We start from the raw sequence: 14,119 nt of genomic DNA, 5'->3' as shown, positions 1-14,119 counted from the left end.
TCACTACAGACCCGGATTCAATCCCGGGCTGTATCACAACCGGCCGTGATCGGGAGTCCCATAGAGTTCACCTCCCGAGCCCTTTGGGGAGTTGCATCGATGAGACAAGATTGAAATTGGGGAGAAAAAGGGTTATGAGAAACCCACGGGATAAATTTGAGGGTTTCACGCACCAGCTAAGCTTCTGGGAGAGTGCAATGGTTCCCTTTTGATTAGTTATTAAACCTGGATAAGATGCCTGGGATATGCGGATCTTAGACGGGATACTGTGGCATGTAAACATCTTATCCCATTTACTGCAGTCTGCGCAGGCTCAGTTTTGCATATCATGGATGATTGACAATCAGATCACTTCAAAAACTAGGCTACCTGCACAGTTCCATCCACCATTATAATTCCATAATCATTTATTTTGCTGATCCTCCATACTAGACTGTATAGCCTACTGGCTACTTTCACCCCTAATTTAGACAACTTTCTGCTAATAATTTCAGATATTTGGTAGGGTAATTTATAATTTCTGACATTTGGTAGGCTATTGTTTGTCAACTATAGTTAGATACATGCAGCTTCTCTTCTGTCATAACTTGTTGCCCTTTGAGACTAAATAAAGTGGTGCTCAGCAGAATAATGTCTTACATTGATAGAATGAATGCATTTGTAATGTAGTTAACACCGGTAAAGTTGTCTGTTTTGAATCTCATCACGGACAACTTTAGCATTTTAGTTAATTAGCAACTTTAACTACTTACTACTTTATAGCTACTTTGCAAATACTTAGCATGTTAGCTAACCCTTCCCCTTCAACGCCTAAACTTAACCCTAACCCCTAACCCAGCTAACATTAGCCAGCTAGCTAGAATTCGTATCATATCGTACATTGTGCACATTCGTAAAATATAATAAATTGTAATTTGTAACATATCATACGAAATGGAGTGTCCCCGGTTTACTTACAGAATAATACAAAATGCTCTGAGACCAGGTTGTTAATGCTGTTGAAATACTGTCTGCTTGCATTACCGTCAAAGACAACACATTACAGACACATTCACAATTTCTCAAGAGAAGCTGAAATAAATCATATTTCTCCACTCCTGTTCCCAAAACCAAATTAACATTTGTTCTATAATTTTACTGCAAGAAATGCAATATTCTGCAGGAGTTAATATTATGCTACATGTAAGAGGTTATAGGCCTCCATATTTCAGTTACTATTCCATTTAACTCATACGAACTTAAATGAGGAATATTCTGTTTATTCATGGCTACAGGGATACTCGTAGGTGGGATATCAAAAGGTGCATGTAAACAGCTTATCCTGAATGAGACCTGAAGCGTGATATGAGTTACTAATAAGAATACTGAGCGCATGTAAACGTGGTCATTGTAACTCCGAACTGGTTCAAAATAGCAGTTGGAAGTTGGATAATTTTTTTTAAATGCTCTCATTTTTAATACTCACTGAGACCTAAAAGGGCAACTCCACCACTTTTCAACCTCATTTTGCATTATCTCCAGCACAATACCAGTGTCAATAAACGTGATTACAGTACATTTAAGTTTTGTAGGAGGTGGTAGAAGCAAGAAAATCCCCTCCCTTGGGCTAGAAACAACTTTCAGGTTTTGAAAATCACCGTCTTTTACTTTTAATCCTACCCTGTGATGTCACAGAAGCATTTTTTGAGGACCACCTTATATTTTTTAACACAGATCATAGAAATGTGCTGTTTTCACATATGTAGACAATGGTTTGGTGCTGGAGATGATAAATGAGGTTGAAAAGTGTCAGAATTGATTTTTAACACAGAGGATGGTAAAAAATGTGTTAAAAATCAATTCTGACACTTTTCAACCTCATTCATCAAGAGGCTCACAAACCAATAGGGATTAATGGGACAGAAAAAACAGCAGTAAATTCCAACATATGTGTGCTTGGATCAGTGAGATTCACAGGCTGATGTCATCACCAATTCATCTCTACCACACCACAACCCCAGCATGAGCATATGCCTGTATTCTCTGTAGGCCTGTGTGTGTGTGTGTGTGTGAGTGTGTGTGTGTGTGTGTGTGTGTGTATAGTCTTATCCAATGATACACAGGAAAATTCAGCTCAGATAAAAAGAACTGTGTAGTAGACTAGACCAAAGGGGAGCAGCACTGTGTAGTAGACTAGAGCAAAGGGAGCAGCACTGTGTAGTAGACTAGAGCAAAGGGGAGCAGCACTGTGTAGTAGACTAGAGCAAAGGGAGCAGCACTGTGTAGTAGACTAGAGCAAAGGGGAGCAGCACTGTGTAGTAGACTAGAGCAAAGGGGAGCAGCACTGTGTAGTAGACTAGAGCAAAGGGGAGCAGCACTGTGTAGTAGACTAGAGCAAAGGGAGCAGCACTGTGTAGTAGACTAGAGCAAAGGGAGCAGCACTGTGTAGTAGACTAGAGCAAAGGGAGCAGCACTGTGTAGTAGACTAGAGCAAAGGGAGCAGCACTGTGTAGTAGACTAGAGCAAAGGGGAGCAGCACTGTGTAGTAGACTAGAGCAAAGGGGAGCAGCACTGTGTAGTAGACTAGAGCAAAGGGGAGCAGCACTGTGTAGTAGACTAGAGCAAAGGGGGGCAGCACTGTGTAGTAGACTAAAGCAAAGGGGGCAGCACTGTGAACTAGACTAGAGCAAAGGGAGGCAACACTGAAGTAGACTAGAGCGAAGGGAAGGGGTGCAGCACTGTGAAGTAGCCTAGAATGAAGGGAAGGGGGGAAGCACTGTGAAGTAGACTAGAGCAAAGGGAAGGGGGGCAGCACTGAAGTAGACTAGAGCGAAGGGAAGGGGGGCAGCACTGTGAAGTAGACTAGAGCGAAGGGAAGGGGGGCAGCACTGTGAAGTAGACTAGAGCGAAGGGAAGGGGGGCAGCACTGTGAAGTAGACTAGAGCGAAGGGAAGGGGGGCAGCACTGTGAAGTAGACTAGAGCGAAGGGAAGGGGGGCAGCACTGAAGTAGACTAGAGCGAAGGGAAGGGGGGAAGCACTGTGAAGTAGACTAGAGCGAAGGGAAGGGGGGCAGCACTGTGAAGTAGACTAGAGCAAAGGGAAGGGGGGCAGCACTGTGAAGTAGACTAGAGCAAAGGGAAGGGGGGCAGCACTGAAGTAGACTAGAGCGAAGGGGGGCAGCACTGTGAAGTAGACTAGAATGAAGGGAAGGGGGGCAGCACTGTGAAGTAGACTAGAATGAAGGGAAGGGGGGCAGCACTGTGAAGTAGACTAGAATGAAGGGAAGGGGGCAGCACTGTGAAGTAGACTAGAATGAAGGGAAGGGGGGCAGCACCGTGAAGTAGACTAGAGCGAAGGGAAGGGGGGCAGCACTGTGAAGTAGACTAGAGCGAAGGGAAGGGGGGCAGCACTGTGAAGTAGACTAGAGCGAAGGGAAGGGGGGCAGCACTGTGAAGTAGACTAGAGCGAAGGGAAGGGGGGCAGCACTGTGAAGTAGACTAGAGCGAAGGGAAGGGGGGCAGCACTGTGAAGTAGACTAGAGCGAAGGGAAGGGGGGCAGCACTGTGAAGTAGACTAGAGCGAAGGGAAGGGAGGCAGCACTGTGAAGTAGACTAGAATGAAGGGAAGGGGGGCAGCACTGTGAAGTAGACTAGAATGAAGGGAAGGGGGACAGCACTGTGAAGTAGACTAGAATGCAGGGAAGGGGGGCAGCACTGTGAAGTAGACTAGAGCGAAGGGAAGGGGGGCAGCACTGTGAAGTAGACTAGAGCGAAGGGAACTTTAACCTGGGGAACTTTAACTGAGTACTCAGTGAGGTTAGGCCTACTTTATATGGTAACATTTTTTCCCAAACGTGATCTATTTCGAGGATCAGTGTTCCAATGTGAAAATAAATAAACTGAGTCCGTAGCCTTATTTGGGCAAGCAATTCAACCAAACAAACAAACATATTGCCTAAGCCGAGATAGTCAAGGATAAGAAGCACACACAAAGTTGTGACGGAGACAGACACAGAGCATACGTACTCTACAGAGGGAAGTAAGGAATAGTACTTATAAGCTTCAAAGAAAAAGGGCTCCCGAGTTGCGCAGTGGTCTGAGGCACTGCATCTCAGTGCTAGAGGCGTCACTACAGACCCTGGTTCAAATCCAGGCTGCATCACAACCAGCCGTGATTGGAAGTCCCATTAGGGCGGCGCACAATTGGCCCAGCGTCGTCTGGGTTAGGATTTGGCCGGCCTAGGCCGTCATTGTAAATAAGAATTTGTTCTTAACTGACTTGCCTAGTTAAATAAAGGTAAAAAATCTAAACGAAAATAAAGAAAGAGACTCAGCTGAAGAACAGAGAACCAGACTTCTAATGCAGCATCCTGTATCTATGGTGACAAGCTGAATCCTACCATTATAACATCAGAGGAGAGAAGACTAGCTGGGAGCCATCAGGAGCAGACAGACAGAACCTGACATAGATGGAGCGTTTCCAGGACTGATGATATCACTTGGCGAGGCCGTGACCAGGTGATTGCCTGAGGCCATACATCAGAGGCCTCACGGCCACAAACTCAGTCAGTCAGAATATTGAAGACTCATGTTAAAAGGAACCACCAGCTTTCATATGTTCTCATGTTCTGAGCATGGAACTTAAACATTAGCTTTTTTACATGGCACATATTGCACTTTTACTTTCTTCTCCAACACTTTGTTTTTGCATTATTTAAACCAAATTCAACATGTTTCATTATTTATGAGGCTAAATAGATTTCATTGATGTATTTTATTGAGTTAATATTGTGTTCATTCAGTGTTCATTCAGTATTGTTGTAAGTGTCATTATTACAAAAAAATATATATTAATAAATCGACATCGGCTTTTTTTGGTCCTCCAGTAATCGCTATCGGCGGTGAAAAATCATAATAATTCTAACCAGAACCCACTGGATTCTCCAATTAATGAACTACAGGACAAAATACAAACCGTCCAACCCAAAAAGGCCTGTTGTGTTGATGGTATCCTCAATGAATTGACAAAAATACAGACCACAAATTCCAATTGGCTATACTTAAACTCTAACATCATCCTCAGCTCTGGCATCTTCCCCAATATTTGATCACCCCAATACACAAAAGTGGAGACAAATTTGACCCCAATAACTACAGTGGGATATGCATCAACGGCAACCTTGGGAAAATCCTCTGCATTATCATTAATAGCAGACTCGTACATTTCCTCAGCGAAAACAATGTAAAAATGCCAACCTCGACCCGATGTCTAGTTTAACCTTTACTTCATACCCATCCCATCCTCATCAAAAAAGCTGACTAGCATAGCCTAGCCTAACGGGACAGGGATATCATATAATATCATTTCATGAAATCACAAGTCCAATACAGCAAATGAAAGATAAACATCTTGTGAATCCAGCCATCATTTCCGATTTTTTAAATGTTTTACAGCGAAAACACAATATGTATTTATATTAGCTAACCACAATAGCCAAACACACAACGGCATATTTTCACCATGTTTCCACCGCATAGGTAGCCTTCACAAAACCCACAAATAGAGATACAATTAATCACTAACCTAGAACAACTTCATCAGATGACAGTCTTATAACATCATGTTATCCAATACATTTAAGTTTTGTTCGAAAATGTGCATATTTATAGCTACAAATCCTGTTTACATTGTAGCCACCATCACAAATAGCACCAAAGCAGCCAGAATAATTACAGAGAGCAACGTGAAATACATAAATACTCATCATAAAACATTTATGAAAAATACATGGTGTACAGCAAATGAAAGATAAACATCTTGTGAATCCAGACAATATTTCCGATTTTTTAAGTGTTTTACAGCGAAAACACAATATAGAATTATATTAGCTCATCACAATAGCCAAACACACAAAGCTATTTATCCACCGCCAGCATAGATTTCACAAAAACAGCAATATAGATAAAATGAATCACTAACCTTTGGACAACTTCATCAGATGACAGTCTTATAACATCATGTTATACAATACACTTATGTTTTGTTCGAAAATGTGCATATTTAGAGCTGCAAATCATGGTTATACATTGTGAATATGTAGCAACAATTCACCAAAATCTCCGGAGATATTTTGGACAGTCACCTAATCTAATCAAAGAACTCATCATAAACTTTACTAAAACATACATGTTGTACAGCAAATGAAAGATACACTGGTTCTTAATGCAACCGCTGTGTTAGATTTTTAAAAATAACTTTACTACAACATACAAAAAGCATTATTGTGAAACAGCGCTCACATATTCTACCCCCTGTTGGAGTGAACATATTCCACAGAAATACGAAATAACATCATAAATGTTTTCTTACTTTTGCTGAGCTTCAATCAGAATGTTGTGCAAGGAGTCCTTGGTCCAGAATAAATCGTTGTTTGGTTTTAGAATGTCCATTTCTTCTGTCGAATTAGCAACCTTGGCTAGCCATGTGGCGCGAACATGCCCATCTTCTCTTGGCGCAAAGAAGGGAAAATTCCAAAAGTCCCAATAAACGTTGAATAAACTGATAAAACTCGGTTGAAAAATCCTACTTTATGTTTTTCTCATATGTATCAAATAAAATCAGAGCCGGAGCAATTCGCCGTGTATACCGAACGCTCTTCAGAAGACAATGTCGAGGTCCCCCGCGCGCCGTCGACAACAAACAAAATACCGGACCTGCCACTCCAAAAGCTCTTATTCGGCCTCAGATCAAGCTAGACACCCCATTCAACCTTCCACTGCCTGTTGACATCTAGTGGAAGGTGTATGAAGTGCATACATATCGATAAATAAAAGCCAGTTGAATAGGCAGGCCCTGAAACAGAGCCTCGTTTTCAGATTTTTCACTTCCTATATGGAAGTTTGCTGCCAAATGAGTTCTGTTTTACTCACAGATATAATTCAAACAGTTTTAGAAACTTCTGAGTGTTTCCTATCCAATAGTAATAATAATATGCATATTGTATGATCTAGAACAGAGTACGAGGCCGTTTAATTTGGGCACGGTTTTTTCCAAAGTGAAAACAGCGCCCCCCTATTGACAAGAAGTTTTTAACGCCGATGTGCAAAACCGATGTCAAAGCTGATGTGCATACGTATATAACGTAACGACACCACGGAAAATACAGCGCTACACAGAACAAAAGCAGAAAAATACTAAGCGCACACTTCCAACAACTAAACAAGTTGAGCAGTCATTTGAAAGAGTAAGAAATGATCCGCGAGACAACTCAAAGGTGAAATCCATTAGCGCCAAAATAATATAATTCATTATGCTACTTGCTATGGGCGTCACGACAGATATTTGGACAAGCGATGTCAGCCCCATGAGCATGCGGAGTCTGGCAGCACAGTTGGTCGATGAGGATTTCATACTGAGGAAAACCGTATTGCATGCTCAAGAATGTGCTAGTTCTTATACCGCTGCCGCCATTTCAATGGCATTTGAGAACATGTTTGAAACATGAACACACTCCTAGCGCCATTCGAACAACTGACTCGAGAAATAAGCTCATCAACTACGTCTGCAGCAGACTTGATACCCTCTGTCATGGCATTGAAACACCTGCTCAACAAAACTGCTGACAAACCGTGGGGTTAAAACTTACAAAAGTACTCGAGGCTGTGAACAAGCAATTGTGGTATTCTCTCTGAGCCTCTTTACTGTGTCGCCACCATGCTTGATGCTATTTACAAAGACAGCAACTTCGATGCAGACAAGAAACAGGGTTTACGTGAAATGTTACATACACAGCTAGACAAAATGGAAATGGACACAGTGACAGTGCACACCGAGGCCACGGACAGACAGAGCTGAAACTTCACTGCTTGACATGTCTGATGAAAACCTGGTTGAGAATGAAAAGACTGAACAACGAAACAGCACAGCAAGTAAGTGAAAGAAATAGGTTTTGATTATGTTTTACTGGTAATGGGGACATACGTAAACGCCAACAAAATAACTTTTTGGTCAGTGTGGTATGGTGTGTAACTTTTATTGAACTAGGCAAGTCAGTAAAAAACAATTTCTTAGTTACAATGACGGCCTACCCCGGGCGAAGCTGGGCCAATTGTGTGCCGCCCTATGGGACTTCCAATCATGGCCGGATGTGATACAGCCTGGATTCAAACCAGGGACAGTAGTGACACCTTTTGCACTGAGATGCAGTGCCTTAGAACGCTGCGTTCATGTGTGTGTGTGTTAACTATTTAACTGTACTAGAATGCTTAAAAGGCCACTAAAATTTTTAATATTGGTTATCGGTATTGTTGTTGTTTTTAGGCAAGGAAAATATCCGATATCGGTATCGACTAAAAATGTCATATCGGTGCATCACTATCTTCGACTATGTACAAACTCAGTGAGCATAGCCTTGCTATTTAGAAAGGATGCTGTAGGCAGACCTGACTCTCAAGAGAAGACAGGCTATGTGCACACTGCCCACAAAATGAGGTGGAAACTGAGCTGCACTCCCTAACCTCCTACCAAATGTATGACCATATTAGAGACACATATTTCCCTCAGATTACACAGATCCACAAAGAATTCAAAAACAAACCAAATTTGAATGACTCCCATATCTGCTGGGTGAAATACCACAGTGTGACATCACAACAGCAAGATTTGTGACCTGTTTCCACAAGAAAAGGGCAACCAGTGAAGAACAAACACCATTGTAAATACAACCTATATTTATGTTTATTTATTTTCCCTTTTGTACTTTATTTGCGCATCGTTACAACACTGTATATAGACATAATGACATTTCAAATGTCTTCATTCTTTTGGAACTTCTGTGGGTGAAATGTTCACTTCACTCACAGAAGTTCCAAAAGAATGAAGACATGAGATGGATATAGACACGGGGAGATGGGGGGGTAAATGAGATGGATATAGACACGGGGAGATGGGGGGGGGGTAAATGAGATGGATGTGTAGAGGTAAAGGGATATAGACAGGGAGATGGGGGGGGGGGGGGTTAAATGAGATGGATATAGACACAGAGAGATGGAGGGGGGAGGTAAAGGAGATGGATATAGACACAGGGAGATGGAGGGGGGAGGTAAAGGAGATGGATATAGACACAGGGAGATGGAGGGGGGGGGTAAAGTAGATGGATACAGACACAGGGAGATGGAGGGGGGAGGTAAAAGAGATGGATATAGACACAGAGAGATGGAGGGGGGAGGTAAAAGAGATGGATATAGACACAGGGAGATGGGGAGGTAAAGGAGATGGATATAGACACAGGGAGGTAAAGGAGATGGATATAGACACAGGGAGATAAAGGAGATGGATATAGACACAGGGAGATAAAGGAGATGGATATAGACACAGGGAGATGGGGAGGTAAAGGAGATGGATATAGACACAGGGAGATGGGGAGGTAAAGGAGATGGATATAGACACAGGGAGATGGGGAGGTAAAGGAGATGAATATAGACACAGGGAGATGGGGAGGTAAAGGAGATGGATATAGACACAGGGAGATGGGGGGGTAAAGGAGATGGATATAGACACAGGGAGATGGAGGGGAGAGGTAAAGGAGATGGATACAGACACAGGGAGATGGAGGGGGGGGGTAAATGAGATGGATACAGACACAGGGAGATGGAGGGGGGGGTAAAGGAGATGGATATAGACACAGGGAGATGGAGGGGGGAGGTAAAGGAGATGGATATAGACACAGAGAGATGGAGGGGGGAGGTAAAGGAGATGGATATAGACACAGGGAGATGGAGGGGGGGGGGTAAAGGAGATGGATACAGACACAGGGAGATGGAGGGGGGAGGTAAAGGAGATGGATATAGACAGGGAGATGGAGGGGGGAGGTAAAGGAGATGGATATAGACACAGGGAGATGGAGGGGGGAGGTAAAGGAGATGGATATAGACACAGAGAGATGGAGGGGGGAGGTAAAGGAGATGGATATAGACACAGGGAGATGGAGGGGGGGTAAAGTAGATGGATATAGACACAGGGAGATGGAGGGGGGAGGTAAAGGAGATGGATATAGACACAGGGAGATGGAGGGGGGAGGTAAAGGAGATGGATATAGACAGGGAGATGGAGGGGGGGTAAAGGAGATGGATATAGACAGAGAGAGATGGAGGGGGGAGGTAAAGGAGATGGATAGACACAGGGAGATGGGGAGGTAAAGAAGCAGATATAAGAGCACCTTCCTCAGGTACTCAGTCATTTTGATGTGACTGAAGTGACAGTTATTGGGTGTCTTTGAAGCATCAGATCAAATACTGATTGAACTCTGCTTTGGCTGGTTTGGCAGTGTGTGATGATGCAAAGCCCTACAATGGCAGCACTAGTGGGTGATGTCAGAGCTATGGCAGCCAGAATGGTTCAGCTGCACCCCTACTGACAGACTGTCAAAATCAAGCAATGGAAAAAATGATTCGTTTTTTTCCCTATTTTCATTCAGTGCAGAAACCATCATGTATGTGTGTCAGGGTTTGGAGCACAAAAAAAAAGCAGATAATTAAAATTGACTCCGGCCAAGAAAAGAAATCCCATTGCAAAATAATGCTTTTTAGCCTATTCGTGGATGGAAATAGCAGTTGATGAAAATAAATTTGACTGGTCATGCTTATCGGTCTACATGTTAATTTGCATAATTTAGTGGAATAAAATTGATGCTTGTACAGTATATCCGTTATGTATCACACACATACAGCAGTGTCTGAAATCTGTCAGACAGAGCAAGAGCTGATGCTGCAGCATCTTGTGGTGCTTTCAAGACAACTGGGAACTGTGAAAAATACGAGGTCAAAACATAACGTCAGTGATCTTCAGGTCGGAAAGTCGGAGCTCTAGAAAGAGGCCCGAGTGGGAATTCCGAGTTGGATGACCGTTCAAAACTATTTTTTCCCTCAGTTTCCCCCCAGTAGCATTTTTTTTCTCCCAGTTGTCTTGAACGCACTGAAGTTGGAAGTCGAAGATTTCAGACTTCACAGTTGTTTTGAACGCAGCATCAAACAGCAACGGAAGCCAGGCTTCATCAGCGCGTCACACACCACTTTGCTATGAGCTGGAGGAAGTATGCATTTTGAAAACATACTTATTGTTCGAAGCCTGAACGTTTTAATATATGTTATGATGCATGTCTTGCCTTGCTTCAAAATAGCCTATGAATTTGGTATCTATCATCCCACAACTGTCCCAGAGTCTGTTTGGAACAGGCCATTTCTTCCTCCACAAGCTGACCAATAGAATAGGTACCCTAAACGTTTCTAATACAGAGGATTGACATAGTGATTTTGCTGTTAGTTACTGGTCTTGTTGACTGAGGAAATGTAAATGTGGACAGTTATTATATGTTTAAAGAGCACATCAGAATTGGGTAAGAAGGACCGCACATCGTTGCATCCTTGACTTGCATGTTCTGTTCATATGAATTACCATATTCTAAAATGTGATTTCTGTCATGCTGAGCACCGTGGTTGGACGCCGTAATCAGGTTACGCAACCAAAGCACATGGGTCCAGTAAATGTCTCAAATGCCTAGTAAATGAAAAATGTTGCCGGTCCTAACGGAAACCCTGTTGTGTGTGTGAGTACCTGATCAGGAAAGACTCCTGGCCCTAATAACAACTTATTGTGACCGCTGTTGACACATTTCCATTTCCACTCGCCAGGTTCCTGCAATTCTGAAGCCCGGCCGCACCAGGATCCCCAAACCAAAGGCTACAGTATGCCGAGAGGGACAAACAGCACTACTAACACTGGACAGAGCAAAGGACAGCCGCATGCCGCCGCCATGCAATCTGGGAAAACACTGAACGGTCAGACTGTGTCCAACATGAGAAACTAGCCAACCACATCCTGAGAACCACAATAGACACGGCTGGGGTGAATTCAGGGGAAATGTTCAGAACATTGCAGATGGAAAATATATAACTACATCTGAGACAATTCCCTATTTTACTAACTAGGGAAATAACACATTGCAGGTGCTATAATATTTGAAACCAACTGCTTGCATTAGTGCTGTGTAAATCAATAAAGAATGTATTATGCCATTGTGCGCAATCTGTTAATTTCCTGATGGTCTATTTAAAATTTCAAAATCTCCTTTATTAGGTGCTACTTTGTAATTTCAGAAAACGTCCATAATATATAACGTCCATATTCTACACTGTTTGCTCAATTTCAGTTTATATGAGAAAACAATCACTGAATAGTGTACAGAATCATTGTACCATCTAAATCGCTGTGACATCTTTTCAATAACAAAAAATATAGTTTTTACAGCTGTTTCAAGTTGTTGAACCAAAAGTAACTTTAGTTTTGGTCCACCAGCTTCAACCATCTGTAAAAAGCATATTTTTGGTTATCGAAAAGATTTGTCACAGCGATTTGATGGTACAATGATTCCCTACACTACGCAAAAAATACTCCTATGTGTAGTAGGGTGGGGAGATATTTGGGTACACCTCTTCTATGATATGCTACTCCAAATATCACCATATCCAATATAATAGTTTTGCGCCGTTAATGACAGTCATTCCAGACTGTCATTTTTGTGCTTATTTACAATATTATAGTTGCATTCTCATTAAAATAATATTTGTATGAAGAAATAAGGCTTAGTTAATTAATGTACAACATATTGAAACAGCGCAACTGATAAAACTGGAAGATTTTGATTGGTAAAGTTCAAATAGAGTATATTCTTGCACATCACAATATATCGTCAATGTCAAATATCACTATATTAAATGTAATTATACTGTATAACGACACAACCCTAAACATGTAGCATCTTTAAAGTTGTCTAGGTAGGAGCATGTTCATACTCGACAAGTACAGTTGATTTCGGAAGTTTACACACTTCGGTTGGAGTCATTAAAACTCGTTTTTCAACCACTCCACAAATTTCTTGTTAACAAACTATAGTTTTGGCAAGTCGGTTAGGACATCTACTTTGTGCATGACGCAAATAATTTTTCCAACAATTGTTTACAGACAGATTATTTCACTTATAACCAGAGGTGTGGACTCGAGTCACAAATATGATGACCTGCAACTCGACTTTGACTTTAACCCCAATGACTCGTGACTTGACTTGGACCTTATGACTCGACCAGCCACACTCCCCAAGCCCAAAAATTAAAAGTTATGCTATTAAAAGTGTGCAGCGCATCAACTCTTCATTTAACGGATTACAGTTTGAATCGGACAGCAGCCAATCAAATTGTGCCAGCTGAAAAAAAGTTGTGCGTGGCAGTGCAGAGGAACGTCGGCGGGTGAATTCAGATGGAGCCCTTGGAAAGATGATACCCAAAATTATTATTTTCGGATATAAAGACGACACTGTATCAACAAAAAATGGATTGCAACTTGCAAAACATGAGGGAAGAAAATTACTGATGGAGGCGCAACAATTTCCAACTTTGTTTGACAATTGAAGCTGCACAAAGAACGGTAAGTCGTGGCTGTGTACGCTCAAACCGGTGTGATTAGAACATCCAGTTTTGATTGACAACAGTCTGCATTTAAGCTAGCCACACTGTTTTTTCATAGAAATATTTTGCACAAACACAGTCCTTACGAAGTTATGTCCTGAATGTGACCAGTTTATTTTTTAGATGCGATGTTCAGACATTCACAGAAGTATCTACAGCATAACACAATCATCCAAACCGGAAAATGTAGGCTACATTAGTCCTAGCTCTAACTGAAGAAAGATTGACGTAACACAAGCAGTCATATTTGGATAACTCTCGGCTGTCAGAAAACGCAATATGAATTAGCAAATAGCAATTACTATTTAGAATTCATCATGGGTGAGCGCACAATTGATCAAAATAATTTAGTAAAACACTTTCTAGAAATTGAAAGTAATCCGATGGGTAGTTTGTGCGCTCCGCCATGTTTTTTTTTCTTCTTCGCATCAACCAAAGATAAGAGGTGACAAGATGAGTTTGGTCTGTTTGCAGTATGCATGTTGAAGGGGGTGTGTCGTCTATGATCATTCACTTCCCTTCCGGAGGTTTACCCTTCACCTCATTATAACATCTTTGGTCTGACAGACGTTCAAATGACAGCCAGAATGAATTGCATAATGTCAAACATGGAGCCACACAT

At 42.0% G+C, this 14,119-nt stretch overlaps 1 protein-coding gene across 1 annotated transcript in view; it reads right to left on the bottom strand.

Moving 5' to 3' along the window:
• cmss1 (cms1 ribosomal small subunit homolog) overlaps nt 1–14,119 on the bottom strand; it is a 68,463-nt gene that overhangs the window by 49,118 nt on the left and 5,226 nt on the right. The window lies entirely within an intron of this gene.

Source organism: Salvelinus alpinus, chromosome 20 (assembly GCF_045679555.1).
Source record: "Salvelinus alpinus chromosome 20, SLU_Salpinus.1, whole genome shotgun sequence".
NCBI classification, from domain to species: Eukaryota; Metazoa; Chordata; class Actinopteri; order Salmoniformes; family Salmonidae; genus Salvelinus; species Salvelinus alpinus.
The sequence above is the reverse complement of the archived record's forward strand: the minus strand, read 5'-3'. Positions and strand labels throughout refer to the sequence as shown.